The sequence below is a fragment of the Hordeum vulgare genome, chromosome 7H (genome assembly GCF_904849725.1).
Source record: "Hordeum vulgare subsp. vulgare chromosome 7H, MorexV3_pseudomolecules_assembly, whole genome shotgun sequence".
NCBI lineage: Eukaryota > Viridiplantae > Streptophyta > Magnoliopsida > Poales > Poaceae > Hordeum > Hordeum vulgare.
The window spans coordinates 144683636-144698447 of record NC_058524.1 but is presented as its reverse complement, the minus strand read 5'-3'; positions in this window follow the sequence as shown (position 1 = coordinate 144698447).

Below are 14812 nucleotides of genomic sequence, written 5' to 3'. Positions count from 1 at the left end.
CTTTTTGGAGATTTTTTCTTCCCAGAAGACATCCAGAGAAGCAAAGAACCACCAAAGAGGAGGACCAGGCTGCCCACTAGGCACCAGGACACGCCTGCCCCCCATGGCGCGACCTGGTACCTAGTGGGCACCTCATGGCCCATCTTGGCATGATTCCAATGCCAAAAATTCCTATATATAGAGAAACCTTGAGAAATAACCCTAGATCAGAAGTTCCGCCACTGCAAGCCTCTGTAGACAAAAAAAAACAATGAGGAGCCCGTTCCAGCACCCTGCCGGAGGGGAGTTGTCAGGACCGTTTTTCAAATAAAATAATTATTGGAAATCAGCCATGAATGTCACGAGCGTAGAAAATCATTCACATTGATAGACCAACTTGATATACGAAACCATTAGTACTTCATATTAAAAAGGGTAGAGCGGAGGCCGCTCAATAGTTTATTACAACACACCCATATTTAGCATAAGTGCGAATATATCACAGTGGTCATGGGGTAGCTCTACTGCTCGCATAAATAGATAGGCATGTCACATCGGAGTGAAGTGACACAGCTTAAGTACTACTACATGCCAAGCGTGAGAGTGAGGCTTGATGATTTATTCGTGATGGCGGAAGCGGTGAAATGATACAACGACACACTCCAAGATCGCCAGAACTAACTGGGACCCCTCCAGGCATCATACTCGCTATCGTACTCTTCATCCATGAGGTCTCCTTCATTCATATCTAGCCACATCAACAAGCCAGTGAGTACTTGGAAAGTACTCGCAAGACAGTTCACAAAAAAGATAAGATGAATGCAACAGTTTCAAATGCAAGGTTAATGATCACAGTTAGTTATGGTAGAAAATTTAATAGAAGTTAAGTTAGAGCAGATAAGTCGGGCGGTAGTCCTCCCGAAATATCCAAGAAAGTAAAAAGGCACCGATTGGGTGCCTGAAGCGACGCCTCGAAAGGTTAACATGTAAAAATATACGACCACCATCGGGCGTCTGAGCGACACCACATACATGGCTTAATACTAAATTAACAATCCAATGTCGGGTGTCTATGCGACACCATGAAAGGGGCATAATAGATTAAATTTTCGCCTCAATCGGGCGTCTTAGCGACACCATAGAAAGGGCATAAAGGTAAATGCTCGCTTCAGTCGGGCGTCTTAGCGACACCACAGAAAGGGCATAAAAGTAAATGAATATCCGGGTGGTACAACCAACCTTCGGGATATTCAATACCACCAGGTTTCATCAAGTTAGTTCCAACGTCACAGTCAGATGTCAATAATAAGCACTTTCATAAACAAAAAATTGTTCTCCAAAGACCGACACTAAGACCGACACTTGACCTGTCAACCAGTTCTCCTTGACAATGGACACGACTACTCGAATAGTTTTGACTCTGTATAGGGTGTCCTCTTTACACACAACCAATGGGTTTCTATAGTCACTAGGACTAATCATGCGTATGGTATTTTAGTGGTAAACACTCAAAACCAACACACACCCATTTTTACCCAGCGAGGTCCGGAATCACCCGGATCACGCTTCCAGGGGGAAAACTATAAGACGGGGAGGCCAACATTCTCTGTTAGCATGGGATCAAATTTCTATCGCGCGCTACAAGGGGGTGCTCCCCCTCTCGGCCCCAGACCAGAAACTCCCATTCCCCCTGACCGGATGACTGGCATTATTCCAGGGCCATGGAACCTTCATCCCACCCCCTCTACTTGGTGTGTACCTGATGATAGGTTTACGACCTACTACATCGTATTTCCCTCTGGAAAGACATGTGGCAACACGAAAAGTAAGGTGACGCATTGATAAGACTCGATCTATGCCGACACTTGAGTTGTTTAATTCATCCACACGTTGTCATGCATCCGGCATGATTAGGCCACAACCTATCACGTCCCACGTGACTAGGCTACCTACAGCCTTTCATTAACACATAGGTTGTCATCTTTGTCATGCATGAAAAGCAGATCGTATAACATGCAAGTGTTCTTATGAAGTAGTTTATCAAACAATCATATCAGCAAAGATCGCATAAAATGATTAAACATGCTTGCGTGGGACGACGAAGTCGGGTTCTAGCTGGGTGAAGTTGACTGCAGTGTCTCCCCCTTCGGTATCTACATCACACACATCTGATTCTAACGTAAATGCCAAATATCCAAATAATGTTTGAAAGTATTTTTTAATAATTATAGAAAAACTAGACAACAAAAGAATTTTCTTGCAAAAAGAATCAACTCAAAAGCCCTTGTAGTTTCAAAGTTATGTAGGAAGGAAGTTCAGGGGTCAATCTGTAATAAACAGAAAGTAACTAAGGGGGATGACTAAAAAAGAAGAAAACACCCTGATAAAAATGCGCAAGTGAGGGAAGAAAGCGCACTCTAGCGAAATACGCCTTAGGAAAATGGTTCGCAAATAGACAGAACCATGACAGTGGACCACCACTATTAGGTTTGAAAATACATCGCCGGCAACAAGGGCTCGCGGCATCGCCGACTGTGTTCTGCTGTGAACTAAAAGGGGAAAAGGGGACAAATGCACTCACTGGATGATTCCGCAACTGTGGGAGGTGGAGGAAGTCGCCGATGAGCACCACGTCAACGGCAGCACCAACTCCAGCGGGTGGCGCTTTCGGGGTGCAGTTTGATCTCGTCGGAGAAGCGTGTGAACGCCGAATTGATGCACGGTTTAGATGAGCGGGTGCTCAAGGAGTTCAGTGGCTAAATTTGAGTCGCGGGGACACACTTGCCTAAGAAAATTTAGCCGGAGCCCGAAGCTGATCGGGGCGGCCGAAGGCGGGGAAGATGACCCTCCCAAGGTCCCCCGAGTGGTTTTGGCGAGGCTCGGGTGAGGTATGGTGGAGGAGATGGCTTGAGAAGGACTCGGGGCCTCTATTTATAGGCGGGTGAGAGGGGTGCCGCGACTGGGTCTATTCTGGTGCTGATTACGGTGAGCCAGAGGGTTCTGCAGGTGCTTATGGAGGTTGGGCTAGCTACAACGGTCTTCGGGGGTTCCATTTCACCACTGACCCCGAGCAATTATGCGCTGAGGTCATCGCTCGATGGAGCGGCACCTCACGAGCGTGACGGCTACACAGAGCATGCTCTGCACTGTCCATGGCATGGTGACAATGCAGTAGCATGCACCGGGTGGGGAACAGACACACGGGGCTCTTTGGTTGTTGGCGCGGTGTCGTGCGGTGTGACTTTGCAGCGAGGAGCTCTGGCGGCCGAAGTAGGTGTTGCTGGCGCCGCTTCTAGGGCCGGCGGTGCACAGGCCAGCTCATCCCCAACACCCACAACCGTCCAAGAGACCATGCGGCGCCGTGGATAAGGAGGAGGCACAGTGTCTGCGAGAGCAGGCACTGGCGAGATTGACGCGGCCATTCGTCCTCCTTGAAGCAGTACAGACCACCTGCTCGACAAAATGATTCATGCACAAGGAAAAAGAGTTGAGGTATGAATTTTTTCCGGAAGGTCTCTCTTTGTCTCTAAAAGCTTCCTGCAATTTTCCAGAATTTTTGAAAATGGTCGGAGTGGGTTATTAACAAAAACAACAAATCTAGTCCAAACTTTCGTCAAACAAAATTTGAAAAATTTAAGCTGGCAACCAGAATGTTTTTGGTGCAATAGGTTGAGGGTACCTAGGGCTACAATGGATAGGGGATTTGGGGTAAGAAACTACAGGAAACTATAAGTTCCTTTGTAAATGTTTGAGGGTCAAAACTGATTACAGAAATTGCTTTGGGCCATTTTAAAATAGGAAAAATAGTTAAACCAACCCAAAACTTTGAGAATCTGATTTTAAAAGATGCCCTGGTGATAGAGGGGAGTTATACGCAAGAATTCAGTGAAAGAGGAAGAGGGAAGAATTTTAGGGTAAACCTTAGTTAGCAAAAATTTGGGGCATAAACTACTTAGGGATTTTTAAAAGAAGGATAGAGGCATTCTTCAATTGAAAAACTTGGTCAAGAAGGAAATTATGCAAGGCCCTTACCAAACCAGAATTTGCTGCGAAGGAAAACTCAAAAGAAATTTTGCTCAAGATAGGATTTTCAAGAAGATTCCAAAAGGTGTTTTAATCAAAATTTTGGAAATTCTCTTTAAAAATAAATAAAATCAGAAAATTCCAAATTAAAATTTTGAGGGTGTTACACAGAGATTTATCACTGGAGGCCATCTTCATGTCCCTATGGCAGCCATGATGATGAGGGAGTAGTCCACCCTCGGGGCTGGGGGTTTGTACCAGTAGCTATGTGTTTAATCTCTCTCTCCACCCTCTCTCTCTCTCTCATGTTTTTGAGATGGCACGATCTTGATGTATCGCGGGCTTTGTTAATATAGTTGGATCATATGGTGTTTCTCCCTCTCTATCTTGTTATGATAAATTGAGTTTTCCCTTTGAGATTTCGTTTTATCGGATTGAATATTTTATGGATTTGAGAGCACTTGATTTATGTCTTGCTATGAATACCCATGGTGATAATGGGGTATCATATTGATTCACTTGATATATGTTTTGGCACTCAACTTTCGGATTCTGGAGGTGAAGTTGGGGTAATCTATGCATAGGGGTTGATGCATGTTCTCGTCTTTGTTTCTCCGGTAGAAATCTTGGGGCACTCTTTGAGATTCTTTGTGTTGGATTGAGTATTATGTATCTGAATTTTTTATGGTGTTATTTTAGTACGAACTCTTGGATAGATCGATCGGAAAGGATAACTTGTTATTTTAGTATGAACTCTTGGAAAGATTGATCGGAAAGAATAACTTTGAGGTGGTTCCGTACCCTATAAAGAATTTCTTCTTATGTTCTCTGCTAGATAGGAACTTTGGAGTGATTCTTTATCACACGTTGAGGGATTGCAATGTGATCCAGTTATATTAGCATTGTTGAGAGATTGCACTAGCAAAAGTACGAACCCTAGGCCTCATTTTCAAGCATTGCAATACCGTTTGTGCTCACTTTTGTTACTTGCTACCTTGCTATTTTCATTTGTTCAGATCATGAAAATATACGTATACCATCCATATTACACTTGTATCACCATCTCTTCCCCGAATTAGTGCACCTATACAATTTTCTATTGTATTGGGTGTGTTGGGGACACAAGAGACCCTTTGTTATTTGGTTGGAGGGTTTTTTGAGAGAGACCATCTTCATCCTACGCCTCCTACGGATTGATAAACCTTAGGTCATCCACTTGAGGGAAAATTGCTACTTTCCCACAAAACTCTACGCTTGGAGGCCCAACAACACCTACAAGAATAAAGTTTCATAGTAGACATCACGAGGCCTCCTGTCAAAGATTGTCTCTCCTTTTGTGTCGTTCGTCCAGCTACCTCTTATTCCCTTGACACGCCATGGGACGGGTGTCATTAAAGCTGTTGCATGCCCCTGACTATTGCCACAGTCCTCTTACGAGACTTGCCTAATCGCGTGCCCGCTCGACACCTTAGTGATGTCGACAACCAGCCTGATGAGGTGGAGCGGCGGAGGCATGGAGGAGTGTTGCCGGGCGAGATGGCTCTCGGGTCTTCTCCCTCCCGGCAAGGTGGCTTGTCGGGGGCCTTGTCTTGTAGTTTGTGGTTTGAGCTTTCCTCCGGCGGAGTGTTGTCAAGCGAGGAGGCTGCTGCCGTATGTGCACGAGTCAGGGTACTAAGGGACCCCTTCTCTAGTACAGCGAAAGTAGCCCCCGGTCCTGGGCCATACTGAAGTCTGTGACGCTATTGGGCTAGGCCCAAAAGCAATGCGCAAACACGTGGCCGATCTTCTCTGCGACCGTAATGATGTTTTTTCACCGTTTCCCATGACATGTGTTGAATTCTGGTCGTGCAAATGGTGGAGTGGAACGGTGCCTGCATAGCGCATCTTGGGAAGATGCGGGCTCGTCAAACAAGGAGGGGCGGCTTGTGCATCTTTCGTTACCCTGGCGCCTCTCGGTGAGCCATCTCGTCCGTTACTATTCCTTTTATGACGTGCGTTGCATGCAGGCCATGCTCTTAGCGGAGCTGACGGCTGCTGCGGCGGTGCACAATTGCTCCCCGGAGTGGTGAAGAGCCAACCCCCTCGCCTCCTCCCTATAAAAAGAGGTTTAGGGAAAGCGTTGCTCATTCACCACCCCTCCTACCAGACTTCCAGCCACCGCCGTTCTTCTCCTTCATCTTCTTATTTAGCCTCCAAGAGCCACTGTCGAATGGCGAGGGGCAGAGGTCGCGGTCAAGCCCGGGCGCCGATGGCCAGTTCGAGGACCCTTCCCGAGATGCGCACTGTGGTGACAATAGCATGGTGTGGTGCCGGTTCCCATGATAGGAGCGCAGCTCTGGACCATGGAGGACTGGGTGCTTCATGTCATGGCGGCCATGACGGTGTTCCTCTCCCATCGATCTAGGGCGGAGCCCCCAGTGTGGGATGCAGCGTACGAGTTTGTAGTCTCGCTGCATCGGCGCCCCCGTAGCTCGTTGCGGCTTCTCGATCCCTTTGCCTAGGCCATGGAAGGTAGTAGGCCTGCCGGTTTGTGGCTCCGGGAAAATGGATGCTGCATCGGACCCATCTGGGTGGCGATTAACCACTCCCCTAGCGGGGCCATGTTCCTGACGCGGGGGTGTAAGTCATTCGCGCGCTCCCGTAGCTTGGGTCCAGAGCATCTTCTCCACTTCAGGTTCGATGGAGACGCCACACTCTCCGTGAAGTTTTTCGGGAGCTCTGACAACCGGCTGGAGTTTTGCACGGAGAGCTCTAGGGGCAGCGAGTTTGACACCTCCAACGGTATTGACAACGACGACAACTCCCCCAATGCTAGGCTCGAGGGGGTGACTCCGAGTAGTCGCGACGGCGTCGTGGCGGGATTCGAAGGCGTCGCTGCAACTTGGCTCTGCTGGTCTGAACTTGGCGCTCCATCTGCGAGGCCTCATTTCCGAAGCAACCGCCACATCATAGTGGCAAATCTCCTTCCATGTTTTAAGTAGTACCCTATGTAATCCTGCGATGAATATGTAAAGAAAAGTATAGGGTACTGTCCGCCAAGTTTTAAATGTTTGTCACGCCCGTTAACTAGCCATTCTTCCCTGTGTATGAACTCATGCTTGTATGCTTATCATCTCTATGCTTGTCGGAAACGTTTGGCGGTCCACGCACCCTTGCCGCGAGTGTTTTCGGTAAGCGGGTCCTTATTGGCTTGTCAACAGCAAAGGTTGCCAGCAGACCACCTTGCTGTTTCTGTCGCGGCTGCTCAGGTTGTTGAGCAGACTGGAAACAACAAGGAGTGCGTAGAGATTCGACAAGGGTTCCTCGTGTGCAGGTCTTCTCATACAAGTGAATTTATTTCAAGGGAAAAGAGTAAACAACTCACAACAAAGAAAAGAGGAAACATTGCCATGAAACCTCAAACACCTCCCCTCCTAGTAAATATTGTTTGGCTAAGTTAGGCTTGCTTAGTCATTATTATTAGCATTGCTAGTTGGAGGTGCCAGCTGGTTCATGTGATAACATGGGCATTTGATATCATCTTATTTAAATGTTATTTATTTAATGCACATATATACTTGGTAAATAGCGGGAGGCCTAGCCTTTTGCCGGGTGATTTGTTCCGCTGTTGCCGCCTTAGTTTCGGCTACCGGTGTTTTATTCCATAACAGAGCGCTCCTAACACGTTCGGGATTGTTATGGGGACCCCCTTGGTAAATCGTTTAGTGTTAAGGCTTGTCTGGCAAGACGAAACTTTGGTGTTAATTTGCTAACAACTTAATAAAAAGCATAGGGAATAGCTACCCCGAGGAACTAATCAACAAACCGGGCCAGTGCTCCTCATGAGTGTTAGTCCAAACTAGAGCCACTTGCGGGGGCCACCTGGGGTAACTCGGGGGGTTTCTATCCGGACACTGTATGTACCACTCATCCGTCATGTCCTGAGAACGAGATACGCGGCTCCTATCGGGTTCGTCGACACGTCGGGATGTCTTGCTGGACTTGTCTTACCTTAGCGATATATCTTGCGCATTGGGATCCCGGTGAGACTTTTGGTCTTCTGAGAGTTGAAGTTTTCCTGTAAGGAATCCGGCGAGATCGCGAGTTTTGTGGTTGAGGATTACTATGTGGCGTGTGGTAATTTGTGATGGATTAGTTGGAGCACCCCTCCAGGGTTAAATCTTTCGGAAAGTCGTGCCCGCATTATGTGGCAAACATGGATATTTTGTTAACATCTGGTTCTAGATAACTTAAAGTAACTTAATTAAAACCTGCAAACTATGTGCGTAACTGTGACTGTTCCCTTCAGGGTTCCTTCTTTGATCGAGAACACGATGGGGTTATGAATGACGTAAGTAGGTGTTCAGGATCACTTAGTGATTATTCTTAGTTAACGAACGTCTTGCGTAGACCACCATAACTTATTTCTGTTCTCCGTAAGCTAGCCACCATAAATGCTTAGGCTGCTGCAAACTCAAACACATACCCCATCCTCTCCTATCAACTTAGTTAGACTCGATACCAAGGTCATGATATTGCCGAGTCCTCGTGGCTCACAATTTAGCACAACCACCCACAGGTACATGTACTCCAGATGCAGACGTCCCCGAGGATACCCAACTAAGGTGGGAGTTCGACGAAGATAGTGGCAGTCTATACGTGACGTATCCCGAGGATTAGAGGCACTTGGTCGTGATCGTGGGCCTAGCAAGGCGGGATGGCATTGCTTTTGTCATTTATGTTGTCCATAGTCGGACCCTGCTTTCCATTTGAATAATGTATGACCGTGTGACTCTATAATTTAGCTTGTGGTGAGTTGATACGTCTCCAACGTATCTATAATTTTTGATGGTTTCATGCTATTATCTTGTCAAACTTTGGATGTTTTGCATGCCTTTTATTTATTTTCTGGGACTAACCTATTAACTCAGTGCCAAGTGCCAGTTCCTGTTTTTTCCATGTTTTTGACCCCTTTCAGAGGAGATTTTGAAACGGAGTCCAACGGAAGAAAATCCCTGAAAATATTTTTTCTGGAACGGAAGAAGATCGAAGAGCTTGGGGGCCAAGCCAGAAGAGCCCCAGGGGCCCACAAGCCCCCACCCCGCGGCTAGGGGGGGCGTGCCATGCAGGCTTGTGGGCCCCCTAGAGGTCCCCTGACCTAGATCTTGCGCCTATAAATTCCCAAATATTCCCAAAAAAATCAGGGGAGCATCGTAATCACTTTTCCGCGCCGCAAGCTTCTGTCTCCGCAAGATCCCATCTGGGGCATGTCCTGGTGCCCTGCCGGAGGGGGGATTCGGACACGGAAGGCTTCTCCATCAACACCATGACCTCTCCGATGATGCGTGAGTAGTTCACCATAGACCTACGGGTCCATAGCTAGTAACTAGATGGATTCTTCTCTCTCTTGGATCTTCAATACAAAGTTCTCCATGATCTTCATGGAGATCTATCCGATGTAATCTTCTTTTGCGGTGTGTTTGTCGAGATCCGAGGAATTGTGGATTTATGATCATATTATCTATGAATCTTATTTGAGTTTCTTCTGATCTCTCTTATGCATGATTTCATATCCTTGTAATTCTCTTCGAGTTGTGGGTTTTGTTTGGCCAACTAGATCTATGATTCTTGCAATGGGAGAAGTGCGTGGTTTTGGGTTCATACCGTGCAGTGACCTCATCCAGTGAAACAAGGGGTAGCGAGGCATGTATCGTGTTGTTGCCATCAAGGGTAAAAAGATGGGGTTTTCATCATTGGTTTGAGATTATCCCTCTACATCATGTCATCTTGCTTAAAGCGTTACTCTGTTCTTCATGAACTCAATACACTATATGCATGCTGGATAGCGGTCGATGTGTGGAGTAATAGTAGTAGATGCAGAAAGTATCGGTCTTGTCTCAGACGTGATGCCTATATGCTAGATCATTGCCTTAGATATCGTCATGACTTTGCACGGTTCTATCAATTGCTCGACAGTAATTTGTTCACCCACCGTAATACTTGCTATTTTGAGAGAAGCCTCTAGTGAACACTATGGCCCCCATGGTCTACTCCACACCATATTTTCAGCCTTACACTTTTTACTACGTTGCACTTTCCGCCTTCAGATCTCACTTTTGCAAACTATCTTGAAGGGATTGACAACCCATTTGAAGCGTTGGGTGAAAGTTTGTTTGTGTTTGCGCAGGTACTCTGGACTTGACGAGACCCTCCTTCTGGATCGATACCTTGGTTCTCAAACTGAGGGAAATACTTACTGCTCCTGTGCTGCACGCTTTCCTCTTCAAGGGAAAAACCAATGCAAGCCCAATCTCCGTCGACGTGTCAATTTCTGGCGCTGTTGTTTGAGAAGTAGCAGAAGGATTTCTGGCGCCGTTGCCGGGGAGGAAGATCAAGTCAAGAACTCATCCAAGTAAGTGTCACAAACTCATCTCTTGCATTTACTTTGTTTGCTAGTTGCCTCTCGTTTTCCTCTCCCCCATTTCACCAATTTGCCTTTTTCGTTCGGCTTTTCGTTCGCTTTTTCGTTTGCCCCTTTCTCTCTCTCTTGCTTTCTGCTCGTCTGTGTGGGATAGTCTATCCTGATGGCTAGATCCACCACTTCGAACGATACTCCCGAGAGTGAAGTTCTCAATTTCAAACAAATTGAGGGAGAAAACTTAAAGGACGCTTGGTATAGGATTTGCAATGCTCAGAGTAGATCTACTCATAAGCAATCCACTACCGTCTTGCTTCGCAGTTTTTATGTGGGTATTTCTCCTTGGAATAGGTATATTCTTGACACCATCGTAGGTGGAAATTTCTTGGGTAGCCATACCGTTGATTCTTACGGAGCTGTGATAAATTTGGTAGGCTCACCCCCACTCATGGTTAATGGAACTACCTTAACTCTAGAACATGTGATGCGTAGGCTGGACACTATTGAAAATAAAATAGCTACGATTGAACTCATTGAGAATTTGGATAAAAAGATCCACAATCAAATCACTCAGTACGGATCCAAGATGGGAATGGTTTTGAAAAATTTAAAGGAGAAGGAACCCACAGTTAGCGAAAAGCTAGGTCATGATTCCGCTAGGATTGGAAAACTAGAGGATGTTATAACCAACTTGGGTTCCGCTTTTGCCGCTGTGCAGAATACTCCCAATTTTTCCCAAAATAAAATCACCAAGCCTGTCTTTGTTCCTAAAAGTTGTGGTGAATCATCTAGCAAGAAAGATGAAAACCTCAAGATGATAAGTGATCACGCTACTTATGGTTTGAGCACCAAAGACGACGATACGTGATTCTATCGCTTCTATGCCTAGCTAAGGGCGTTAAACAATAACGCTTGTTGGGAGGCAAAAAATGAATTTATCTTTTTTTCTTTCTGTTTTGTTGCGTCCACACTTTCACAATTCTGTTGTGATTGTGTTTTTGTGTTTCTTTTTGTGTTTGATCCAAGCAAAGCCTTTATGACTAGTCTTGGTAATGGTTGTTTGATCTTGCTGGAAAAAGACAGAAACTTTTCGCTCACGAGATGATTTTTCATTTTTATTCAGAAAGAGATTTTGAGTTGATTCTTTTTTGCTTCTGATTGATATGCTTTTTCCCTAGACCTTCATAATTTTTCAGATTTTTTTGGGTACCAGAAGTATACGAAGTATACAAATTGCTACAGACTGGTATGTTTTTGACAGATTCTGTTTTTGTTGAGTTGGTTGCTTGTCTTGATGAAACTATGGTTAGTATCGGGGGTACTAGCCATGGGAAAGTGAGAATACAGTAGCCCATCATCAATATAGATGAAATTCAAGTTTTCTACAGTACCAAAAGAAGTGGTAGTTTGTTTTCTTGTACTAATGTTATCACAAGTTTCTGTTTAAGTTTTGTGTTGTGAAGTTTTCAAGTTTTGGGTGACGTTCTCATGGACAAAGAGATAAGGAGTGGAAAGAGCTCAAGCTTTGGGATGCCCAAGGCACCCCAAGCCAAATTCAAGGACACCAAAAAGCCTAATCTTGGGGATTCCCCGGGAAGGCATCCCCTCTTTCGTCTTCAATCCATCGGTAACATTACTTGGAGCTATATTTTTATTCACCACATGATATGTGTTTTGCTTGGAGCGTCTTGTATCATAGGAGTCTTTTCTTTTTGTTGTGTCACAATCATCCTTTCTGCACACCTTTTTGAGAGAGAGAGACATGCACTCATCGTGATTTTGCTAGAATGCTCATAGTGCTTCACTTATATCTTTTGAGCTAGATACTTTTTATCTAGTGCTTCACTTTTATCTTTTGAGCTAGATACTTTTGCTCTTGTGCTTCACTTATATCTTTAGAGCACGACGGTGCGTGATTTGGTAGTTGGCTTATGCTATGAAAGTAGTCCCATGTGCTAGGTACCCAAAGAGGATGCAAAAACCTCCATCTTCATGTGCATTGAGTAGAAAGAGAAGTTTTGATTCCTCTCAGTTAGTTTTGAGACACGGAATCGGTAATATTGAGAGTTATGTTAGTAGGGTGTTGTGAATCTAGAAATACTTGTGTTGAAGTTAGTGATTCCCGTAGCATGCACGTATGGTGAACCGCTATGTTAGGAAGTCAGAGCATAATTGATCTATTGATTGTCATCCTTTGTGTTGAGGTCGGGATCGCGCGATGGTTTACACCTACCAACCCTTCCCCTCGGAGTATGCATTTAGCACTTTGTTTCGATTACTAATAATTTTTTTTGCAACAAGTATGTGAGTTATTTATGACTAATGTTGAGTCCATGGTATAGATGCACTTTCACCTTCCACCATTGCTAGCCTCTCTAGCGCCGCGCAATTCTCGCCGGTGCACAAACCCACCAAATTCCTTCCTCAAAACAGCCACCATACCTACCTACTATGGCATTTTCATAGCCATTCCGAGATATTTTTCCATGCAACTCCCACCGTTCCGTCTAATGACTTGTGCCGTCACTCTCATATTGCCATTGCATGATCATACTAGATCGTTGCACATCCCGGTACACTACCGGAGGCATTTCCTATGGAGTCATCATCATTGTGATCTTTGAGCTTTGAGTAACTAAAAAGTGTGATGATCATCATTATTAGAGCATTGTCCCATGTGAGGAAAAAAAGAGAGGCCAAAGAGCCCAAAAAAAGAGAAAAGAAAATAGGAGGCCTAAGAGCCCAAATAAAAAAAGAGAGAAATAGACAGAAGGGACAATGCTACTATCTTTTTCCACACTTGTGCTTCATGATAGCACCATGTTTTCATGATTGAGAGCTTCTTGCTTTGTCACTACCATATGCTAGTGGGAATCTTCGTTTTATAACTTGGCTTGTATATGCCAATGATGGGCTTCCTCAAAATTGCCCTAGGTCTTCGTGAGCAAGCAAGTTGGATGCACACCCACTAGTTTTCCCTTGAGCTTTCACATACTTATAGCTCTAGTGCATCTCTTGTATGGCAATCCTTACTAATTCACATTGATATCTATTAATGGGCATCTCCATAGCCTATTGATACGCCGAGTTAGTGTGACCATCTCCTCCTTTTTGTCTCACAACCACCACCACACTCTATTCCACCTATAGTGCTATATCCATGGCTCACGCTCATGTATTGCGTGATAGTTATAAAAAGTTTGAGAAAGTAAGAGTGTGAAAATAGTTACTTGGCCAATTCCGGGGTTGTGCATGATTTACATTAGTTGTGTGAGGATGATGGAGCATAGCCATACTATATGGTTTTGTAGGGATAACTTTCTTTGGCCTTGTTATTTTGAAAGTTCATGATTACTTTGCTAGTTTGCTTGAAGTATTACTGTTTTCATGTCAATACAAAACTATTGTTTTGAATCGTACGGATCTGAACATTCGTGCCACGTGAAAGAAGTTGCAAAGGACAACTATGCTAGGTAGCATTCCACATCAAAAATTCATTCTTTATCACTTCCCTACTCGAGGACGAGCAGGAGTTAAGCTTGGGGATGCTTGATACGTCTCCAACGTATCTATAATTTTTGATGGTTTCATGCTATTATATTGTCAAACTTTAGATGTTTTGCATGCCTTTTATTTATTTTCTGGGACTAACCTATTAACTCAGTGCCAAATGCCAGTTCCTATTTTTTTCCATGTTTTTGACCCCTTTCACAGGAGATTTTGAAACGGAGTCCAAACGGAAGAAAATCCCCGAAAATATTTTTTCTGGAACGGAAGAAGATCGGAGAGCTTGGGGGCCAAGCCAGAAGAGCCCCAGGTGCCCCACAAGCCCCCACGCCGTGGCCAGGGGGGCGCCATGCAGGCTTGTGGGCCCCGTGGTGGTCCCCTGACCTAGATCTTGCGCCTATAAATTCCCAAATATTCCCAAAAAAATCAGGGGAGCATCGTAATCACTTTTCCGCCGCCGCAAGCTTCTGTCTCTGCAAGATCCCATCTGGGGCATGTCCTGGTGCCCTGCCGGAGGGGGGATTCGGACACGGAAGGCTTCTCCATCAACACCATGACCTCTCCGATGATGCGTGAGTAGTTCACCATAGACCTATGGGTCCATAGCTAGTAACTAGATGGCTTCTTCTCTCTCTTGGATCTTCAATACAAAGTTCTCCATGATCTTCATGGAGATCTATCCGATGTAATCTTCTTTTGCTGTGTGTTTGTCGAGATCCGATGAATTGTGGATTTATGATCAGATTATCTATGAATCTTATTTGAGTTTCTTCTGATCTCTCTTACGCATGATTTCATATCCTTGTAATTCTCTTCAAGTTGTGGGTTTTGTTTGGCCAACTAGATCTATGATTCTTGCAATGGGAGAAGTGCTTGGTTTTGGGTTCATACCGTGCGGTGACCTCA